Source organism: Bos indicus, chromosome 4 (genome assembly GCF_029378745.1).
Source record: "Bos indicus isolate NIAB-ARS_2022 breed Sahiwal x Tharparkar chromosome 4, NIAB-ARS_B.indTharparkar_mat_pri_1.0, whole genome shotgun sequence".
Classification (NCBI taxonomy): domain Eukaryota; kingdom Metazoa; phylum Chordata; class Mammalia; order Artiodactyla; family Bovidae; genus Bos; species Bos indicus.
Genome location: NC_091763.1, coordinates 52,936,150 through 52,959,471, shown reverse-complemented (window position 1 = coordinate 52,959,471; position 23,322 = coordinate 52,936,150). Strand labels below are relative to the sequence as shown.

The window sequence follows — 23,322 nt, the reverse complement described above, 5'->3', positions numbered from 1 at the left end:
ATATTTACCAGTTTCTGTCAATAAAATCTATAATCTGCAAAACCTATGATCAATTCTTTCTCAGAAAGTCCCAAGTTTGGGAATGTACCTGACCTATCCATCAAAAACTAACATTCTTGACTATCTGTGAATATGGGATTATATGTGTAGCAAAGCAAGAACTTAAAGACATTTTCCTGAGAGAACATTATAGATAGAATTATAATGTATGTATGATACATAGTTCTCACTTCTTATAGTGAGATTGTCATATGTAATTTAAAAAGATATTTGTCATGGTAGGGTTGTAAATTTTAACTTTCTGGGACATGGGGGGTGAAGAATAGAGTCTCACTGAAACTATATAAATGACATCATAGGAAAAGTATAGGAACTCAGTAAAGACACTCATTATAAGATGTAACTATTGTTTTAAGGAGTCTTACAGACAAGACTTATACATGTATGTCATGATTATTATTGTTCTTATTTGAGGTATACACACACAATATGGTTCAGTTCAGTTCAGTCAGTCAGTCATGTCCAACGCTTTGCAACCCCGTGAACCGCAGCACACCAGGTCTCCCTGTCCATCACCAACTCCCAGAGTCCACCCAAACTCATGTCCATTGAATTGGTGATGCCATCCAACCATCTCATCCTCTGTCATCCCCTTCTCCTCGTGCCCTCAATCTTTCCCAGCATCAGGGTCTTTTCAAATGTGTCAGCTCTTTGCATCAGGTGGCCAAAGTACTGGAGTTTCAGCTTCAACATCAGTCCTTCCAATGAACACCCAGGACTGATCTCCTTTAGGATGGACTGGTTGGATCTCCGTGCAGTCCAACGAACTCTCAAGAGTCTTCTCCAACACCACAGTTCAAAAGCATCAATTCTTTGGCTCAGCTTTCTTCACAGTCCAACTCTCACATCCATACATGACCACTGGAAAAACCATAGCCTTGACTAGATGGACCTTTGTTAACAAAGTAATGTCTCTTAAAGCACTCTAAATGTTATGTATACAGTTAATATGAATGTTTATGTAAATATCATGTAACTGCCATTCAAATCAAGAAGTAGATCCTTCCTAGCACCTTCAAAAGTTTTCTAATGCTTTTTTGCAGTTAATCCCCCCACATAGAGACAATGAATATTCTAACTTGTATTATCATGTTTTTCATATTCTTAACATTCATATAAATGGAGTATAGGATAGAGTTCTTCATAATTTCTCTTTATTATTCTTTTATTGTCTGTAACTCTTCAACATTCCACTTTTTACAGTTTTGTCAATTAAAAAAATCTTTTTGAAGAACAGTTTTCAGTTTTATTAATTTATTCTATATATTTTTTCTGTTTCATTGATATCTTCAATTATTTCTTTCCTTCTACTTTTTAAAATTTGTGTAATTAATTTTATACTAACTCACATATAAGAGACTTACAATATGCACTGCCATTTTTGCTACTCTCGTCATGTATTTATGGTTCTGTATCTCACAAACCCACCATATATTGGTCACTTTATTTTTGGTTCAGTTCAGTTCAGTCACTCAGCTGTGTCTGACTGTTTGTGACCCCCATGGACTGCAGCACACTGGGCCTCCCTGTCCATCACCAACTCCCAGAGTTTACTCAAACTCATGTCCATTGAGTCAGCGATGCCATTCGACCATCTCATCCTCTGTTATCCCATCCTCCTCTCTCCTTCAATTTTTTCCAGCATCAGGTCTTTTCAAATGAGTCAGTTCTTCTCATCAGGTGGCCAAAGTACTGGAGTTTCAGCTTCAGCATCAGTCCTTCCAATGAATAATTAGGACTGATTTCCTTTAGGATGGACTGGATGGATCTCTTTGCAGTCCAACAGACTCTCAAGAGTCTTCTCCAACATCACAGTTCAAAAGCATCAATTATTCAGTGCTCAGCTTTCTTGATAGTCCAACTTTCATATACATACACGACTACTGGAAAAACCATAGCCTTGACTAGATGGACCTTTGTTGGCAAACTAATGTCTCTGCTTTTTAATATACTGCCTAGGATGGTCATAACTTTTTTCCAAGTAGCAAACATCTTTTACTTTCATGACTGCAGTCACCATCTGCAGTGATTTTGGAGAAGTTAATATCCTTTTAAAGAAACTAAGGAAAAAAATTCATAGACACTCACATATTTTTGGTACTTTTATTCCTTTCTATCTGGTAGTATTTTCCTTGAGCCTGTAGAACTTCCATGGTATCACTGAGCAGCACACCACCTTGTGGTAAGGTGAAAAGGTCAGGGAGTCTGTGTATTAACTTATAAAAGAACCGAAGAGCTTGCCCAGCCCTTCAGGAAAACAGAGATGTACTTCAGTTTCCATCAGGTAAATGCAAACTGTTTCTGATGGTATGTGCTCATCAATAGAAATAAAAATGCATTATCTGTCAAAATAACTAGATGTGCACCAGTGACAAAGGGCAATAATGATTTTCTACAGTAAAGAACCCATGTATGAAACAGCAGCTTCAGTTGGAATTACCATCTGATTAAGATTACAATTATCTACTCTCATTCTCTATGGTGCAGCCAGAAGAACTAAATGAGATGGGAGGAATTACTGCCCTTGTATTTTCCAAGTTTTTGAGGGCAATATTAATATCTCTGATTTGTCCAAGAATGGTATTGTTTTGGTTTACTATTTCAGCACCACAGATCAGCTTCTACTTCCTACAATGATGGTTCTGACTCCATGGGTCAAAGAGTCAGAGTAGAGCTTATGCTAATTTCTAATTGTACACTTTATCAATCTTACATTCAGAGCTGCAATAGTCTACAGAGTGTGATACATCCACTGAGAAAACTGCGAGATAAACACAGTACAAAATTCCATTTTTCCTTTGACCCCTTAAACTCTCATCTGAATAGTGATGTTTTCTGTCTTCAAGGGCTAGTGCTGGACAAGAGCCAATGTCCCATAACCCTAAAAGATCTGGGTATTTTCCTATACAGCCAGGGCTCAGCCACTTGCTGCTGAAGGAAGATGATACAAAATAACACTCTTCCCCTAACAATAACCACTTTCCCAGTGGTTCAGTTCTGAGAACTGCATGAGGAATATAACTCTTTGATGAAACTTAGATCAAGGTTTTTTACATCAACCTAAAGCTATATTCACAGAAGAGACCAAGGAGTGCCTTAGTGTTCTTTTCATCTATTTCATCTTAGAGATCCCATGATCCATTAGCCCATAGCAAATATCCTCATGGATGAAAAAATTCTCTCTCCCTTACTCCCTTATTACGACTATCATAGTAACTCTGCCTTCATTGTCTTGGACAGTAAAACACCAGTATTTCATAAGTCCCACTGAAATGAAGGAAGTAAGAACCATTAGAGGATGGGTGAGTGGACTGTACAGCATATACTCGTATCCACCATTGTATTTGGCTCCCTTCTTGAATATCAGTTCAGTTCAGTTCAGTTCAGTCGCTCAGTCATGTCCGACTCTTTGTGACCCCATGGATGGCAGCACGCCAGGCCTCCCTATCCATCACCAACTCCAGAATTTACTCAAACTCATGTCCACTGAGTCAGTGATGCCATCTAACCATCTCATCCTCTGTCGTCCCCTTCTCCCCCCTCTTTCAATCTTTCCCAGCAACAAGGTCTTTTCAAATGAGTCATCTCTTTGCATCAGGTGGCCAAAGTATTGGAGTGTTAGCTTCAACATCAGTCCTTCCAATGAACATCCAGGACTGATCTCCTTTAGGATGGACCGGTTGGATCTCCTTGCAGTCCAAGGGACTCTCAAGAGTCTTCTCCAACACTACAGCTCAAAAGCATCAATTCTTCAGTGCTCAGCTTTCTTCTTAGTCCAACTCTTATATCCATACAAGACTACTGGAAAAATCATAGCTTTGACTAGATGGACCTTTGTTGGCAAAGTAATGTCTCTGCTTTTTAATATACTGTCTAAGTTGATCATAACTTTTCTTCTAAGGAGCAAGTGTCTTTTAATTTCATGGCTGCAGTCACCATCTGCAGTGATTTTGAAGCCCCCAAAAATAAAGTCTATCACATCAAGGAGCATTCATTTCATTCAGTACAGACCACAGCTGAATTCTGCTTTTAGTTAACCAGCTAAGAAAATGGTAATTGCTCAAGCTACAACACTGAATGCAGCATATTGGATAAATGCCTCCATGTTAATATATTTTGCCCTATCTAAAACTCTATGGCTTTCTGCATGGTCCATCTATCACTGATGAATCCACCTATATATTCCCCAGGTTTTTAATTATTTTTAATTTCAGATTTGAATTCTTTTGACATATACGTTTTCCATTCTTGGTTTTATTGGTGATTGTCTTCCTTGGGCATGCTGAGATTTAACTCTGGCTGGAAGACTGGAGTTTGTGAGGCATGGGCATGGTAGAGCCTAAGGAGAGCTACCAATAATCCTTACTAAAGTTAGTTTAAGTTTTCCAAATAAGGTAAAACAGCCCCTCTTTAGACTGGAAAATGGAGCTACTTTTGCTCAATGCAGTTTGGATCTGGGGTACTCAAGGTCATCTAAATCCTTCCAAATGTTGCTATTTTAATTCTCAGAGCCTCATTTTTCAAATTGAAACTCTTAACCTCATGTAAAAATATAGCTATAATTCACTCTATATTATAAATACTCCAATTTGTACAATCAGATTCTGTATGTAAATTTGAGGTATAAGAGACGAAATGTTCTTTGCCTCTGACACTGCCTTGAGCTGAGACCATAGAGTCCTGACTGAGCCTGTCATGTTCTTCCTTTAACTCCCAAGTACAGCTAAACACAGTAAGGCCAGCCAAAATTTTTGTATTCTTCATGCTTATCATTCTATGATGTGACAGTTACCATGTGATCTGCCAAAGGTATGCCTTTAACAGACACTTTATTCTAGCCAGACATTTCTTCTTAAGGAACTGGTTTGCCACTTGGTTGACAAAGACTACTGGTGTTCAGTGTTCTACTTGTAACTAGACCCCTGTGCCTTCAAATCCAGTCAGGTGAGGTGAACTATTCTTCAGTAAATATTTGTTGAGGATCTATTATGTTTCAGACATATAACTATTAAGAAAAGGAATAAAACCCCCAGCTCCACAGAACTTATATTCTTTTCTTGGAATATAGATAAAAAATTGGTTTATAATACAATATGGTATGATAAGAGATATGGCATGATGTGATGCAATGTACCATAACAAATCACATTATCAGGTAGTATGATAATTAAATGTGCCTTTGGGTCCATTTTGCAACTAAGAATGTCAGGGAGACTATTTTTTGAAATAGAAAAGATTCTATTCAAGGCAAACAAGAAAAAAATTCCTGTCATTGCTGATTCTATTTCACTTCCCTTTAAAAAGGCTGATATTTATAAACCTTACTTATGTTGAATTGCTTAAACTATTTCACAGTAAACTTACAGCACATTAGAGTGCTATAAAATGAAATGACTAAGCAGAAAATAAGCATCAAAATCATAAAACAAATTAATAATTTACCTGCATTTCCTGTGAACGTAAATAGTTAATAATGCCCAGACTCTATGCCTCATATCAGAAAGTGCAGCCCCTTTTGAGAGGCTTGGATGGTCATACCACCCACACACTTTTGATCATTACCTAGATATGCAGTGGCCATGTCAGTAGCTAATTGCCCACGTTACCTTCTTCATTTTTCTTGTTAAAGAGAGATGTTTAAAATGAGCTCAATATATCAGCCTTTTTAGCAGAATTATTAATAATATGTAACCCTCATTTATTATTTGGTCTTTTTTTTCCCTGAGCTCTTCCTTCTCTGATAAATCTGTAAAGCTTCTGAAAGACTGTTAGAAGCCATTTTGTTCTCACCTTACCTTGCTAACCCTTTTACCTAAAACTACAACAAATTCATGCCTTACAATTTGTTCTTTCTTAGTTATTCTGGTTTGATGTTGGCCTAATTTTCCAAATTTATTCACTTGAATTTTAAACCTTAAAATAAAGCACATTTTGACTGTAAGCAGAAGAGATAAAACTTTTTAAATGAGTGAAGTTTAAAACTGAAATAAAATAAAGGATTTGGATCAACAACAACCAAAAACTGCAGTGATTAAGTGGAATGTGGCTATAAATTTCTAAAGCAAAGTTCAAGAAGGAAACAAAAACTTAAAAACAAAAATCATTTTCATTAAATTTCCCAAACAGACATTTCTCTCCTGGTGCTAAAATTTAAAATAACTTTTCTATTTAAGCCATTATATACAAAAATTGAATAATATAAATATGTGACTTTTATCAAGTGATTTAACCTTCCTACCTCATGTTCCTCATCTGCAAAATGGCTTAAATATTGTATATCTTGTATGTCTGCAATTGTTGGTGAGACAATGAAACACAAAGTTAATTTTTAATTCAAAAAATGTTCACTATGCTGCTAAGAATTTCAGGCACAGCTCTAGGTAGGAATATAAGCGGTGAACCAAACAATCAATGTCTGCCTTCATGAGTTTATGTTCTATAGGAAAAGGAAGAAAATAAACAACTGAACAGATTTTGGCATGTTAGATAATGGTAAGTGCTTTGAAGAAAAACAGAGCAAAAGGGAAGATAGTTGTGCATTTTGAATAAGGAACTCAAGTAAAAACTCTTCAAGAAGGTAGCATTTGACCAGAGACTTGAATCAAATAAGGGCGTGCTTAGTTGCTCAGTCATTCCCAACTCTTTGCAACCCCGTGGACTGTAGCCCTCTGTCTGTGGGATTTTCCAGGCAAGAATACTACAGTGGATTGCCATTTCCTTGTCCAGGGTGTCTTCCCAACCCAAGGATTGAACCTGAGTCTTCTGTGTCTCCTGCATTGGCAGATGGATTCTTTACCACTGAGCACCTGGGAAGCCCCCAAATAGTGGAGAGAACCACATAAAGATCTGAGGAAGAAGAATTTCTGCAAGAGGGAATGGAATGAATCAAGAAGAGAGGAGTGGACTAGGAAAAGGAGTCAGAGATACAGGCAGGAATTAAATCAGGTAGACCTTGTTTGTCTAGGGCAAGGAGTTTGGATTTATTCAGAATAGAATGGAAGTCACTGCTGGGCTTTGAGCTGTGACATGACTTCATTTCCTTTGTTTGAAAAGGTCATTGAGATGACTATGTTGAGAAATGACTATAGCAGAGCAAGAAATGAACTGTGGGGTGTCAGTACATTAGCTTTCAGTGGAGTTTAATAGGCTTAGCCTGGGGAAGTTGACAGATCGTGGGAAGGGGTTGAGTTTATGCTGTATCTTGAGTGTAAATGTGAGATTTGATGTTGATGGGACACATGTGATATATGATGGAGAAGATTCAATGAGGACTCCATAGAGAATCAGTTTCCAAAGGGAAAGCCACAGTTCCAGTTTGAAAGTGAAAGTGAAGTCGCTCAGTCGTGTCTGACTCTTTGTGACCCCATGGACTGTAGCCTACCAGGCTCCTCCATCCATGGGATTTTCCAGGCAAGAGTACTGGAGTGGGTTGCTATTTCCTTTTCCAAGGGATCTTCCCAACCCGAGGATCGAACCTGAGTCTCCTGCATTGTAAGCAGATGCTTTACCGTCTGAGCCACCAGGGAAGTCACAGTTCCAGTTTACACATTTTAATTTAGGCATACCCATTATTCATTCACAGAGAAGGAAATGGCAACCCACTCCAATATTCTTGCCTAGAGAATCCTGTGGACAGAGGAGCCTGGTGGGCTGCCGTCTATGGGGTCACACAGAGTTGGACACGACTGAAACGGCTTAGCATGCATGCGTGCATTGGAGAAGGAAATGTCAACCCACTCCAGTGTTCTTGCCTGGAGAATCCCAGGGATGGAGGAGCCTGGTGGGCTGCCGTCTATGGGGTCGCACAGAGTCAGACATAACTGAAGTGACTTAGCAGCAGCAGCATTATTCATTCATTGGAAGCCCTGGTGTTGAAGCTGAAGCTCCAATAGTTTGGCCACATGATGCAAAGAACCAACTCAATGGAAAAGACCCTGATGCTGGAAAGATTGAGGGCAAGAGGGGAAGAGGGCAACAGAGAATGAGATGGTTGGATGGCATCACTGACTCAATGGACATGAGTTTGAGCAAACTCAGGGAGACAGTGAAGGACAGGGAAAGTGTCCTGCAGTTCATGGGGTTGCAAAGAGTCGGACAAGACTTAGTGACTGAACAACAACAACAAATTATTCATTCAAGTGCAGATAGCATGCAGGCAGTTGAATATTCTGATCTGAAGCTCAGGGAGGACTGAGAGCTGTAAATGACATCTCAAGCTGTAGGATTATGTAATATCAGCTAATGAATAAACATACATAGATAAGAGAAGAAGGCAAAGGTTTCAACATTAGACAATAACATTTAAGGGACAGAAGGAAAATGAGAAACCTGAAAAAAATAACTGAAAACTAATATTCATGATAATAAAAGAGTTAACTCCCTTGGAGTTAGATATCCTAGAAAAAATGTGAAAAAGCTTAATTCAAGAACAAAGAAGGTGACCATTAATGTCAAATGCTGTTGAGATCAAGTAAATAAAAGTGAAGAACAGACCTTGGATTTGGCAAGACAGAGACCATTAGTGACCTCAATAGTAAAGTGATGGGGTTGAAAGACTGAGTGAAGAACATGGGAAATGAGGAAATAGAGACACAAGGTATGCATAACTCTTATGATCTTTACTGGAAAGATCTTCATATCTCACAGGTTTATCTATATGCCTTTTCCCTAGATTCCTTTGTTTCTAATCTTTTAATCCATCTCCTTCTGGATCCCTGAACAACCAGCCAAGACAGTCACCACAGCCTGTGAGTCTACATATACATTCTCATTTATATCACATCATTTCCCAGACAAAGTAGATAACCAGATACATCATCCTCAAAGTCCTGGCTATTGGGAGAAGTGTGACTCTGCTCGCCTGATGCCACATGGACCACTTCTGTCTTAAAATAAATTTCTGGGCCCATTGTACCTTATGTTTTGAAAAGTGTAACAGAGCCCAACTCAAGATAGTCAGCTCTGGCCATGTGGTTAATTCATGTTCCATGATCAGATGCTCATTTACTGTTAGAGCTCAAGAGTGTCCAGCTGCTTTTTTTTTTTTTTTTTTTACTGTGCCCCACAGCTTGTGAACTCTCAGTTCCCCGACCAGGGATTGAACCCAGACCCTGGCAATGAAAGCCCAAATCCTAACCACCAGGCCACAAGGGAACTCCCAGCTGCTATTTTTTCAGTGGAATAAAATTTCTGCTGAAGATTTTGCTCGAGAAGTCAAGGCACCTAAATTATGATTATTCTTGTGGGGTTAGCTATAAACTCCACATGGCTTATTTTCAACAACAGATACATCTAAAATCAGTCCGTAATCCTCATTTCAGAGGCTGCTTCCTAAAGAGCCCAATGTTAACAGGTATCTAATGTCTTTCATCTTTTGAGGAAGTTTTAAAATAACAGCTATGCTACAACAAAACTATTATTTTCTTTACATAGAAACTAGGCAAGAAGTTGAAAGAACTTCCTAAATCAAATATAAACTGAATATAATGCAGCTTAACCATGATAGTATTAACTTGCTATTCTTCAGAAATATTGCATCACTGGGACTTCATTAATATGTAATATTTTAGGGGTATGAACAGATAGCTTATTCTGATGAATGACAATGGTGAATAGTAATAAATAGCTTGGATGTACTCGATTTAGAGCTACAAAAGTCAGATACTTTATTGCATTGATTGCTGAGAAATAAATATGGCAGCATGCAGATTTGTGATTATATCAACCTTTCCATTTTTAAATAACATAACCTCAAATCTAGAATCCGTCTATTTGTGAATTGAAAAAAGAGAGTTCCAGAAGCTGAACCCACAACTTGACATTTTCATCTCTTTTGGATGGAAAACTATAATCTGTAATTATATCTTAAATCAATTTATTTAACACAATATTATTTTGCTGTAAAATTAATGTGACACAAAAGAAATATTTATAGAATAAAAGACAGTCATTGAAAGTTTAATTATAATATCTCTAGAAAATATAACTGCAAGACACAATTTAAAATCAAAAGTTTCTGAAAGAAAGAATTTTGCATGAGTTATCTATAGAGCTGGCCCTATAAATCTTTAAGTTCAGGATAAAAGAAAAATATTTCACTTCCAGTTAATCAGTAGATTACCAAGAGTAAAATTGCTAAGGACACCTTAAGCCCTAACATTGGATTTCTGTTAGACCAACCAAGAGCCAAATTCAACCACAGCTCTATCTTAGTCTCTATCAACAAAACAACTCTGTTTTTGCCTACTTCACATGTAGACTCCTGAAATAAGAGTACATTAGGAAGATAATCTTGGGGAGCAAAGGAGTGTGTACCATCATCTTAAGTCTGATGTACTATACATATAGCTGAGTCGATTTGTGCTGATATTGTAAATTTCTACAAACCTATTCTCCAAGGTCAAAACCCTATATTAAAGATTTGAGATTTATAATTAATGTCTCTATGCTAGTTGACCCTCTTGATTATATCGATGAGAATTTTTAGTGAAGGAAAAAAAGGGCATTCAGAGGTGGATTTTGTATGTGCCAAAGACTATTCAGAATTTCATTTGTGGAAATAAGGGCTGTTATTCAACTTAATAAAGTTGCACATTCAAAACTCCTGCTTTCCCCTAATAATTAAGTTCAAGTTGCACACTTTAATATTGTATATGCTAAGTCACTTCAGTCGTGTCCGACTCTGTGCGACCCCATAGACGGAAGCCCACCAGGCTCCCCCATCCCTGGGATTCTCCAGGCAAGAACACTGGAGTGGGTTGCCATTTCCTTCTCCAATGCAGGAAAGTGAAAAGTGAAAGGGAAGTCACTCAGTCGTGTCCTACTCTTAGCAACCCCATGGACTGCAGCCTACCAGGCTCCTCCATCCATGGGATTTTCCAGGCAAGAGTACTGGAGTGGGGTGCCATTGCCTTCTCCAATATTGTATATATGATACTGCAAATATTAATAAACTTTTTGAAGATGATTTTGAATAATGTTTGGTCTTATTTACATATATATATGTAACACACATATATATGTAGCACACACATTTTGATGTATTTCAAATAGTATTTGCAAATATATACATTATTTTAAATTTTTACATTTTAATCTGATAGATCAGATCTTGCCAAATACTAAATATGATTTTATTAATTTAAAAATTAAACATAAAAATGTTGTATAATTTACATTTCTTGAAAGTTCTTCCTCTGTAAAGAGACACAGTATGATTTCAACTTAAACTCATTTCTAAATAAATTGCTCCATTATACACTTTAGAGTTATAAGGCTTTGCTTTAAATGCCAAGATTCTCTTAAATATCAGAGTAAATAAAATGTCAATCATGCACACATTTTTTTCTAACAAAATATTTATATAATGTTTTTCATTTCCTTTTATAGTAGCTTTTGTTATGTGCTACTGTGGCAGATTATATTTTCCAAAATGGTCACAGAAAAATTTATGGTCCTACCTCACTCCTCATCAAGAGGCAGAGTCTATTTCTCTATCCTCTAAATCTGGGCAAGGTTTTTTCTACTGCAAAAAATAGAATGCAGAAAAAGTGATGCTGCCACCATGTTATGAGGAAGCCCAGGCCACAGAGAAGCTGACAGCCCAAACTCAGATCTTACCTGACTGCCAGTATCAACCACCACACATGTGAATGAGCTAGTCTTCAGATGATCTCAGTTACTAGCCTTCAAGCTTTTGCTGTTGATGTTGAGCAGAACAGAAAAGAGTTATCTTCACTGAACTTTGCCTAAATTGCAAATCTGCAAGCATACTACTTGTCATTGTTTTAAGCCACTAAAACAGGAGGGAGGTTTGTTAAGCAGCAGTAGATAATGAATACAGTTGCTCAAATACCCTGCTTTGGACTGTGGTACCTGTTTTCCCCAGCTGGTGAGAGTGTGGGCAGCTGATGGAAAGGTTTTCAGTCGAGTCACTCTCTGGAAACAGCCCTTAGCTAAAGAGATTTGCCCCACAGCATCCTGAGTAGTTTGCCCTCTTGGAGTAAATTCACACCAAATGATGTGTTGATGTAGGAGTGCTAACATCTTCTTGTGCCAAACACCATGAAGGTGGAAGAGTTTGAATTGCCGAGCAATATGAGATCATGCGGACCTTCTCTGGGATACATCACGCATCAACTCCTTTCTTTTCCTAATGCTACTTTCTTCACTGCCCACCCGCCCCCCGCCGCCCAGATGTTGATCCTGAAAGCATTCCCTAAAATAGTTCCTATACACAAATCTCCATCTCAGACTCGCTGTTTCTCCGGAATCCAATCTAAGATGTTTTTCCATATTAATTTAATATCTTCCCAGAGTTAAAAGATGCGCTGTCACTAGTGAAGACAACTATCTAAGCTTTTAAATGATAGGCTGACTGGATTCTTGTTGGCCATCCTGATATGACATACATAACTGTATTTATATTTGTTGTGTCGATAATTTCTTTACTAGAAGGAGATGACCATGTAGTCCTAATCCTTTGACTCAGCACTAATATAAGTTTGCAAAATATGCAGGTTCATCATTCAGGGTCCAACCAGGAGACAGTAAGCATAGTGGTTATTTGAATATAATAAAACTAATTGGTAACTAATAGAAGATGGGTATAACAGGAAAAAGAACTCAGAAGTAACAGATACAAAAGAACAACTACTACCTCTAAACTGAGGAATTGTGGACAATAAAGCTAAAACAATAACAAAGAGAAATGTAAAAGACTAGGAAGAGCCCTGACCTCAAGGCTGAGAATCAGACCTTTTTCAACAGGGTGAACATAGAGACTACCCATGGCAAAGAAACTTCCTTAAGGATGGGAATGGGAGCTAGTCTGTAGAAAGAAAGAAAGTTGCTCAGTTGTGTCCGACTCTTTGTGACCCCATGGACTGTAGCTGCCCAGGCTCCTTCGTCCTTGAGATTTTCCACACGAGAATACTGGAGTGGGTTGCCCTTTCTTTCTCCAGGGTATCTTCCCGATCTAGGGAATCCCGCACTGCAGGCAGACTCTACCATCTGAGCCACCAGGGAAGCCCAGTCTGTAGAAGTGGTCTCCAGTTTCTACAGGGTGTGACCGGGACACAGTGCTCAGGAGTGACCACTGGAAGGAGATCATAACCAAAGAGCATAGCTGGAGGCTTCTGGGCTCTCTCATTAATAATAACAATAATGCAAGGCCAGAACCCTAGATGGAAGTTATCTTCCTCTGTTACAGGCTTGTAGCATCTCTCCACGGAGAAGGCAATGGCAGCCCACTCCAGTGTTCTTGCCTGGAGAATCCCAGGGACGGCGGAGCCTGTGGGCTGCCGTCTATGGGGTTGTACAGAGTCAGACACGGCTGAAGTGATTTAGCAGCAGTAGCAGCAGCATCTCTCCAGCACCCTCTACTGATGATGACTAACATTTTGCCGGGTGCTAAAGTAAATGCGTTAACAGGGTTCAGTTTTATTGTCACAAAGCATGGGAAAGAGATGCATTCAGAGCTGAAAGAAAATAGTTGATTACTGGCACACCAGGTTAAATATTTGACTGGATTCTGCATCTGTTTTTCTCCTTTCATCTATCTAAAAGCTTAAAGACTTTTCAAACTTGACAGAATTCTGCACAATTTCAAATTATCAGCATCGTATAATTCCAACTACATTTAAAAGGTAATCTTATTATCTCATATGACTTTTTATAACTGGCTTTTGCACCTTAAGAGATCAACTTACAGTCATGCTGCATAGTACAGTATTGTTACCTCAATTAATGGAAATTTATTTCAAGGAAGTACATGAGACTTAGTAAAGAAATAAGAATCTTAGCCATGTGATCAGTCTTCATAAGAATGTAGGAAAAAGTTATGTAATTAGTTATCTGTGAAATCAGAACATATTTTAAATAGTAGAAGAATCCAGTGTTGAGCTAATAACAGTATTACTGCATTGGCTCCCCAATGGTGGTATTGATTCACAGTATAGTTTCTCAGGTGATCTCTATCTTTTCTTCTGCACCTACCAACCAAATACTTCACTTTTACTCATTTTTCTAACTTAACATAATATTCTACTTTGGAAATTATCCTTCAGTATAGCTTAAGGATATATCCTATTATATATAGCTATATATCCTATATAGCTCTTCTACCTTCCAGCATCTTTTTTGAGGGGGGAAAAAAACTCTTTTTCAAACAGAAAAAGCATGTTGCCTTTTCTTCATAGGTCTTTTAGCTCCTGCTTCTGCTACTAACATGTTGATGTTTTCCCCATATCTCTAGTTCAAATTACAAAGAAATAGACTTTGATTGGCCAATTAATAATACCTCTTCTTGAAGATGACTAAATTTCAAGCCTCCTCCTGGCCATTCTTAAAGATTGCCTCTCACTGAGTTAACGGTCAATCTCTGATTCAATCACTTCTAATCAGTGGTTATGAGTCCATAACGTAGAGAATATAGTCACCACCTCTGTGTTGGAAATCAAATAGAGTTGCTCTTCTCAGCAAAGTACTGTCCACATGAAAGAGAGATATTTGAATGGTGGAGCAGACCAGAGACTTTGAAAGGTCCTCCCTAGTACAACACTCAGTCTAAAAATCCTGATTAAAGAGAGTTCCCCAAAGAAGTTCCAGTCCGTGGTTCCCAACAGTGGCTTTTATCGCTTTCTGTCAGCACCATCAGCTGCTTCTGTTGACTGTGCTAACAATGATAGGGTCTCCCATGGGTTTCTCTTTTTGACAGTGCCCTGTGTACCTTGCCAACAGCTTGCAAACCCCTTGGAGAGTGAAGAGGGCACAATGGCTCTCTCAGCACAGTTCACAACTGAGGCGTTGCTGAAGTACAGTCTTTTCAAGGTTATTTTATAGACCACCTAGTATTGCAATTGGAACTGGGCCATTTCTCTGAATCCTCCTTGGTTCACAGTCAGCTTACTGTCCATAAGTTACAATATGACTTTTAAAGGGGAGGATTTTGCTGTATGGAGTTCCTCCCAACATATGAATTATAAAAGATGAAAACTGTAGTGACGGAACATATTGGTTTAATGTAAATCCAACTAACGTGAATTTGCTTGGCTTTAATTTTTACCCTGGCATAAACTATAACAATGGCAAATTAAACAGAGATGATGAGAGTTTGAAGGGCCCCTTTGGATTACGTGGTCAATACTTCTAATTTTATAGGTAGAGGGAAAAAAAGAAAAAAAGTTCAGAGGGTTATTCTCTGTTGTGGATATTTTGAGATTAGAACCCAGGCTCCTTGAAGCCAAACGCCACTCCCTTTCTAGATATCATGCTGCCCCCTAGTGTCATCTAGATTTTCACAAGAACTCATGATTTCCTTCACAGGAACAAATTTCCACTAGTGTAAAGATTTACAAACCTAGAATGCATGAGCTAAATTAAAATGATCCACAGAAGATCGAATATAAAACTCCTTTTCACAGTACTTTGTCATTTATTAGAATTACTGTGAATATTTGAATATGTCTTATATTCTAAAATACATGTTCTGATATTAAATTAAGACCCCAACAAGTGTATTGGAGTGGGGAAAGCACAGACTCACTTAGAAAATAAAAAGCAAAAAAACAAAAACAATCCAGCAACACTATCTTTAATTAAAACTCAATCTTTCTCAATATATCAATCAGTCTTGTATATAGCAATGAGTTTCTGTAGTTATAGATAGGGTTAATTGGCATCCTGAGGCAACTTGGGGTGTATGAGAAAAACCACAAAATAAAAGGATCAAAGCACCACTTTTATAATAGGAGAAATTAAACACTGTGAAAAAATACAGAGAAGCCAAGCGAAATTAGAGTATCATAGTAAGTTTTACCATATATTTTCATTCACCCCCTTCCAACAAAAGGATAGATATTTATAAATAGAAGAGCAAAACAAATCAAATAGAAATAAGCAAATAAAAAGATTGACTTGCTACATTATGAGAAGAAAAAACGAATTAAAAAGTGTGTAAAAAATATATCAGGGCAAGACAGAAACAGAAGAGAAAATAGGACAACTAATAAATGAGAGGAAGCAAAGAATTAATTATTACACTAAGAAGGCTGATATATTGAGCTCATTTTAAAATGTCTTTAAAAAAGAATGAAGACAAAAAATTTGAACAAAGGGGAACTAATGAAGACAGTGAAAATTGTTAATAAAAATGTTGAGAGGGAAAATGTGGAATATATTGTAAAATAGTGAATAGTGATTCAGAAGATCTTAAGTAAGATTATGAGATTCTTAAAAAGAAAACTCTATGATGGATACACCGCCAAACATATGAGCACTGTCTTGGGCTTAATATATTTAATTTAATTAACTATGAAATTCCAAAAACATTCAAATTACACTTTAAATTATGTATTATTCAAGAAAAATCTCACAGGAGATTCAGAAGCAGCACACTGAAAAGTGTATTTTCTTTTACCTCTTACCTCTGAGTTTCCATCTGATCATCTTCCAAGAGACTTCTTGCATAAAATAGCATTTGTCCAACACTCTCCAATGCAACTCATTCTTCTAAAACAGTTCTTCTCAGTCTAATATCACATCCAATGGTGAAAACTTGAAAGATTTTCCTCTAAGATAAGGAAAAAAACAAGTATGATTATTCTCAGCACTCTTTGCAACACAATCCTGGAAGTCCTAGCCAGAGAAATCAGGAAAGAAAAAGGAAAAAAAAAATCCAAATCAGAAAGAAAGAAGTAAAATATCTGTATTTCCAGATGTTATGATTTTATAAATAGAAAACCCTAAAAACTCCACCAATTAACTGTTACAACTGATAAAGGAATTTAGTAAAGTGGCAGAATACAAAATCAACATTCAAAATTCTATTGTATTTATATACACTAACAATTAACTAGAGAAAGAAGAAAATAATTTCATTTATAGTAAAAGCAAAAATGATAAAAATAATTAAAAATAAATTTCACCACAGAGGTAAAAGATCTCTACACTGTAAACTCTAAGACATTGATGAAAGAAATTGAAGAAGACAGAGGACACAGATAAATAGAAAGATATCTTGTGTTCATGATTTGAAAGAATATATATTATTGAAATGTCCATAATACTCCAAGCTATCTATAGATTCAATGCAATCCTTATCAAGAGTCCAAAGATATTTTTTATAAAAATAGAAAAAAAATCCTAAAATTCATATGGAACCATGCTGCTGCTGCTGTTGCTAAGTCACTTCAGTCATGTCCGACTCTGTGCGACCCCATAGACAGCAGCCCACCAGGCTCCCCCGTCCCTGGGATTCTCCAGGCAAGAACACTGGAGTGGGTTGCCATTTCCTTCTCCAATGAATGAAAGTGAAAAGTGAAAGTGAAGTCGCTCAGTTGTGTCCGACTCCTAGTGACCCCATGGACTGCAGCCTACCAGGCTCCTCCACCCATGGGATTTGCCAGGCAAGGGTATTGGAGTGGGTTGCCATTGCCTTCTCCAATATGGAACCATAAAAGACCCTAAATAGCCAAAGTAATATTGAAAAAGAAGATCAAAGATGGAATCATCACACTTCTTGACTTCAAGTATACTACAAAGCTATAGTAACTGAAAGAGTATGGTACTGGCATTTAAAAATACACATAACAGGGGCTCTGGTATCTCAGTAGTAAAGAATCTGCCTTCCAATGCAGAAGATATGGGTTCCATCCCTGATCCAGGATGATCCCACATGCTATAGAGCAACTAAGCCTATGCACCACAACTACTGATGTACTCTAGAGCCTGGGAGCCACGACTGCTAAGTCCAAGTGCCTCAACTACTGCAGCCCACATGCCCTAAAGCCTGTGCACTGCAGGAAGAGAAGTCACTGCAATGTAAAGTCCACACACCACAACTCAAGAGTAGCCCCTGCTTGTTGCAACCAGAGCCCACACAGTAATGAAGATCCATCCATCACAGCCAAAAAGAAAGAAAGAAAGAAAATTATTTTTTTAAATGGCACATAGAACAATGAAACAGAATTGAAAGCTTGGAAATATACTCAAACACATATGGACAACTAATCTATGACAAAGGAGAGATCTCCCTTATATGTGAAATCTACAAAAAAAAAAAAAAATCCAAACCCATAGAACAGAAAGTAGATTGTTGATTGCCAAGGGCAAGAGTGGAGTGGGGGAAATGTGTGAGGCTGGTCTAAGTGTACAAACTTCCAGTGATAAATGAAAAAGTCCTGGGGATGTATTGCACATCATGGCAACTATAGTTAACAATGCTCTATTGTATGCTTGAAAGTAGCTAACAGGATAGTCTCAAAAGTTGTCATCAAATACACAAAATAATGATAACTATGTGAGTTGATGGATGTGTTAAGTAACCTTATTGTGGTAATCATTGCACAATATATACGTATACAACATTGTACATTTTAAACTTATGCCATGTTATGTATCAATTATACCTCAACAAGAATAAAAAGATGGAAGCTTATAGAAACTATCCTTCTCAAGATATTTTTTAAACAGAAAATGAGAAGCATTCTCTGTCAAAATGTGCAGTTAATTTTGACAGAGAATGTTTAATTAAATTAATACCTTTAATTAAAACATAAGTGAAATAAGGTAGACAGATAAGGATTTAGAATGCTGAAAGCTTTAGAATTCATCATTGAATTTATTACTGCATAAATGTGTGTGTATGAGTGTGTTCAAGTGTGAGTGAGTTAGAAATGGAGAGCAGAATAGAGAATTTTGAAGTACAAAAACAGGAGAAAGATGTCTTTCTTGGGCCATTCTCTGGATGTTAGTTCTTCTTATTCAGGCAATAAGAATAGGGACCTATTAAACAATGGACACTTTCATAATACCTGTGTAGCAAAAAATACAGTGATCATCTATTGCTACTCAGGATTCACTTCTTCTCTGAGGGAAGAATTGTTAGTTTTTTGTGAAACACTTGACCCATAAGATTTTTGTGAAACACTTGACCCATCCCTGAGTCCAAGCTTGTGTTTTGAATGGGAAACAATATGGCCTTACTGGCCTTATACCTCAAAGCTGAAATGAACACCTGACTCAAACTAGGCCAGTCAGAGCCCTTCTCTGGAGGTTTTTACTTTGGACCATAGGTCATGATCCTAGTCCTGGTACTAGTCCATGGTCTTAGTACTAGGTCATGTTACCTAGTACTTTCTAGATGTATAAGAAATATAACCCTAGATTGGCTCATTACCATGTTCCCAAACTCTGCCATGTCAGTCTGAACCAAAAGAAAGTAAGGCCAACATAAAGAGGAAAGCAATATGATAGACCAGTTGTCCTGGAGATTAGTCCTGAACTTTCTTGAATTTGGTTATATATCTTCAGTTCAGTTGCTCAGTTGTGTCCGACTCTTTGTGACCCCATGAATCACAGCACGCCATGCTTCCCTGTCCATCACCAACTCCCGGAGTTCACTCAAACTCACGTCCATCGAGTCAGTGATGCCATCCAGCCATCTCATCCTCTGTCGTCCCCTTCTCCTCGTACCCCCAATCCCTCCCAGCATCAGAGTCTTTTCCAATGAGTCAACTCTTCACATGAGGTGGCCAAAGTATTGGAGTTTCAGCTTTAGCATCATTCCTTCCAAAGAAATCCCAGGGCTGATCTTCTTCAGAATGGACTGGTTGGATCTCCTTGAAGTCCAAGGGACTCTCAAGAGTCTTCTCCAACACCACAGTTCAAAAGCATCAATTCTATGGCACTCAGCTTTCTTCACAGTCCAACTCTCACATCCATACATGACCACAGGAAAAACCATAGCCTTGACTAGACGGACCTTTGTTGGCAAAGTAATGTCTCTGCTTTTCAATATGCTGTCTAGGTTGGTCATAACTTTCCTTCCAAGGAGTAAGCGTCTTTTAATTTCATGGCTGCAATCACCATCTGCAGTGATTTTGAAGCCCCCCAAAATAAAGTCTGACACTGTTTCCACTATTTCCCCATCTATTTCCCATGAAGTGATGGGACCAGATGCCATGATCTTCGTTTTCTGAATGTTGAGCTTTAAGCCAACTTTTTCACTCTCCTCTTTCACTTTCATCAAGAAGCTTTTTATTTCCTCTTCACTTTGTGCCATAAGGGTGGTGTCATCTGCATATCTGAGGTGATGTTGATTCCAGCTTGTGCTTCTTCCAGCCCAGTGTTTCTCATGATGTACTCTGCATATAAGTTAAATAAGCAGGGTGACAATATACAGCCTTGACGTACTCCTTTTCCTATTTGGAACCAGTCTGTTGTTCCATGTCCAGTTCTAACTGTTGCTTCCTGACCTGCATATAGGTTTCTCAAGAGTCAGGTCAGGTGGTCTGGTATTCCCATCTCTTTCAGAATTTTCCACAGTTTCTTGTGATCCACACAGTCAAAGGCTTTGGCATAGTCAATAAAGCAGAAATAGATGTTTTTCTGGAACTCTCTTGCTTTTTCCATGATCCAGCGGATGTTGGCAATTTGATCCCTGGTTCCTCTGCCTTTTCTAAAACCAGCTTGAACATCTGGGAAGTTCACAATTCACGTACTGCTGAAGCCTGGCTTGGAGAATTTTGAGCATTACTTTACTAGCGTGTGAGATGAGTGCAATTGTGCAGTAGTTTGAGCATCATGAACTCCTTAAGATATCTTGGTACCTTTCAAATAAATTTCTTTCTGCATTTAAGCTTATTCAAATGGGTTTCTTACACTTGCAACTGAGAGTTCTGGTGAAAACAGTGTAAGAGTAGAATGCATGTTTTCAACAACCAGACCAAATTCCACTGACTAATGGATGATTGGCGTGGTCAATTTAGATAAGAATGATAATCTAAACTGTGTGGTCAGAGAAGGTAACAAATACCAAGTAGATTTGCTACTTTAAGCCAGAATGGACTTGTTTAGGGACAATATTTTTGTATAAGTAACCATCAGACAGGGCTTTCCTGGTGGCTCAGTTGGTAAAGAATCCACCAGCAATGCAGGAGACCCTGATTCGATTCCTAGGTTGGGAGGTTCCACTGAAGAAGGAATAGACTACCCACTCCAGTATTCTTGGGCTTCCCTGGTGATTCAAATGGTAAAAATCCTGCAATGCAGGATACCTGGGCTTGATACCTGGGTCAGGAAGATCTCCTGGAGAAGGGAATGGAAACCCACTCTAGTATTCTTGCCTGAAGAATCCCCATGGATGGAGGAGCCTGGCAGGCTACAGTCCATAGGATGCAAAGAGCTGGACACGACTGAGCGACTAAGCAGAGCACAGCACAGCACAACCATCAGACCTCTGCATCATATACTCTTAGAATGACTAACTGCTGAAGAGCACATTGCTGGGTCCCAGGCTGGACTCATCAAAATCTCTGCTGAGTGAAAGAAACATCCTTAAAATAGCACCCTAAATGATTCCAATGTGGGTTAAAGATTAAGAGCCACTGCCTTAGAGGAACTGTTTTCATTATTAGGATGCTAATAAAATGCAGTGTTGAGAGGCAATACATGCACATTAAGGATCCAGTTGTGTAAAGTGAAGAAACACCCAATGGAGGAGACAAACCCAGGCAGAGTTTTTCTATTGCCATTGTGTTACAATGACTGGAAATGGAGAGAGTACAGATAAAAGCATAGGACCTTAGAACTACATATCAATAATAAAGCAGACTAAAGTTTTCTTTTTTATATACATGAAGGGAAAACATTGACCTGATTTTCTTACATATGATAACAAAAAATGATTTCCACACTTATTTATAGCCAGTATATGAATGAGTTTTGTGCCATTGAAAATATGCATGAAAAATTAAAAATCTATTTGAAGCAATGAATTATTGGCCTATTGTAAAACAACCACCCCAGAATGTCTGTTCAATTTTCTCTCAACTGTATCAAATAAATTTGCCACTGAAATGGTGATTTCAGCTTCCATTAAGACTGCCTATCTGATTTAAATAAATTTTCTCACCTTGAAAAAGAAGTCATAATTATATGGCTTATACTGATATACTGATTTGAAGAATCTTAAATCAGAGACCCAAATTCAGATGATTTTCAAAGGATAATTATTGGCTCCAAGTAAATTTCAAACCAAATGAATAAAATACCAAATAGAGAGCCATCATGCACAGGGTCACTTGCTCAATGCAGTTCATTTTTGTAGCTAGCCAGCATGTATTTGTTTTTAAAAGAAATGCAGGAGTTAACGGCTCTGAGAAGAACAGCCACAATCTAACCATCTTGTCAAATCCATTCCCTGGATCCTCAGGGGTAGAGCCTTCCTACCAGCTTCAGGGAGGCCGTATCAGCCTTTCCCTCCATTCCTCAACCTTCCATCATCAGACAGTGTTGGTAATTGGTTTTTAATTGGTTCATTTACCCGAATGATTTATACTGCCTCAGGTAGACAAGATTTAATGACACCCATTACAGGGCTTTAGATTATTTCACAAATAGATATGCATTGTCCTTCAGGATTGAAGATCTGTGCATGTGAGTATTATCATTCATACATCTCTGATGTAGAAAAGTCCAATGCAAGGCTGACAATGATGAAAATAATAGTTCATCAAGTGTTAACTATGGACCAGGCATTTTGCTAAGGGCTTTATATACATTATCTTATTTAACAGGCATTTCCATAAACATAGAAATAAACAGAAACAATGACCAAAGAGTTGCATTTGTTTTGAACAGAGACTGTTTACAACTGTTTCTCCTTAACTTTCCAGATGATCAATTCCTTTGAACAAAATTAGTCACTCTATTACAAGTAGTAATAACATACTTGGAAAATCACTAGAGAGACTAGGTAAGAAATATAGGCTTATTCTTGATTCTGATAATAATTGTAAGATTTTTAATTGGTTATTTAATCTTTGGATTTAGGTCAGCTGTCCTGAAAGGACTCTTGTAGTTTTCGGATAACGTGGCTTACTACATATTCCTATTCCTCATTTTGATTGATTAGCTGGGGTGCTAATCTTACATAGTATAACCTATGTTTGTACTTCAGTATTCTCTTGAAACATAATTTCTGCCTAAAAGGAGCTCAGTTAAATATTTTTTAAAGTTTCTTATAACTAATTTGTATATACACATATCATCACATGTGTATTGAGAACTGTTGGTATTTAGATATAAAATCTAATGTTATTTAGGTAGAACAACAAATTCAAATGGATTCTTCTGATCTATTTTGGATAAATTTAGACAGGCACATTTTAGGATTGGTAGTTGTTGTTCAGTCACTAAATTGTGTCCAATTCTTTGCGACCCCGTGGACTGTAACATACCAGGCTTCCCTGTCCTTCACTA

The 23,322-nt window shown here is 37.8% G+C and overlaps 1 long non-coding RNA gene across 2 annotated transcripts in view; it reads right to left on the bottom strand.

Moving 5' to 3' along the window:
* The window catches only part of LOC139182712 (uncharacterized), a 72,458-nt gene that overhangs the window by 10,976 nt on the left and 38,160 nt on the right, over nt 1-23,322 (bottom strand). For both annotated transcript variants that reach the window (XR_011566241.1, XR_011566242.1), the window contains exon 3: nt 16,485-16,630. This is a non-coding gene — a long non-coding RNA (uncharacterized lncRNA). The remainder of the gene's footprint in view (nt 1-16,484; nt 16,631-23,322) is intronic.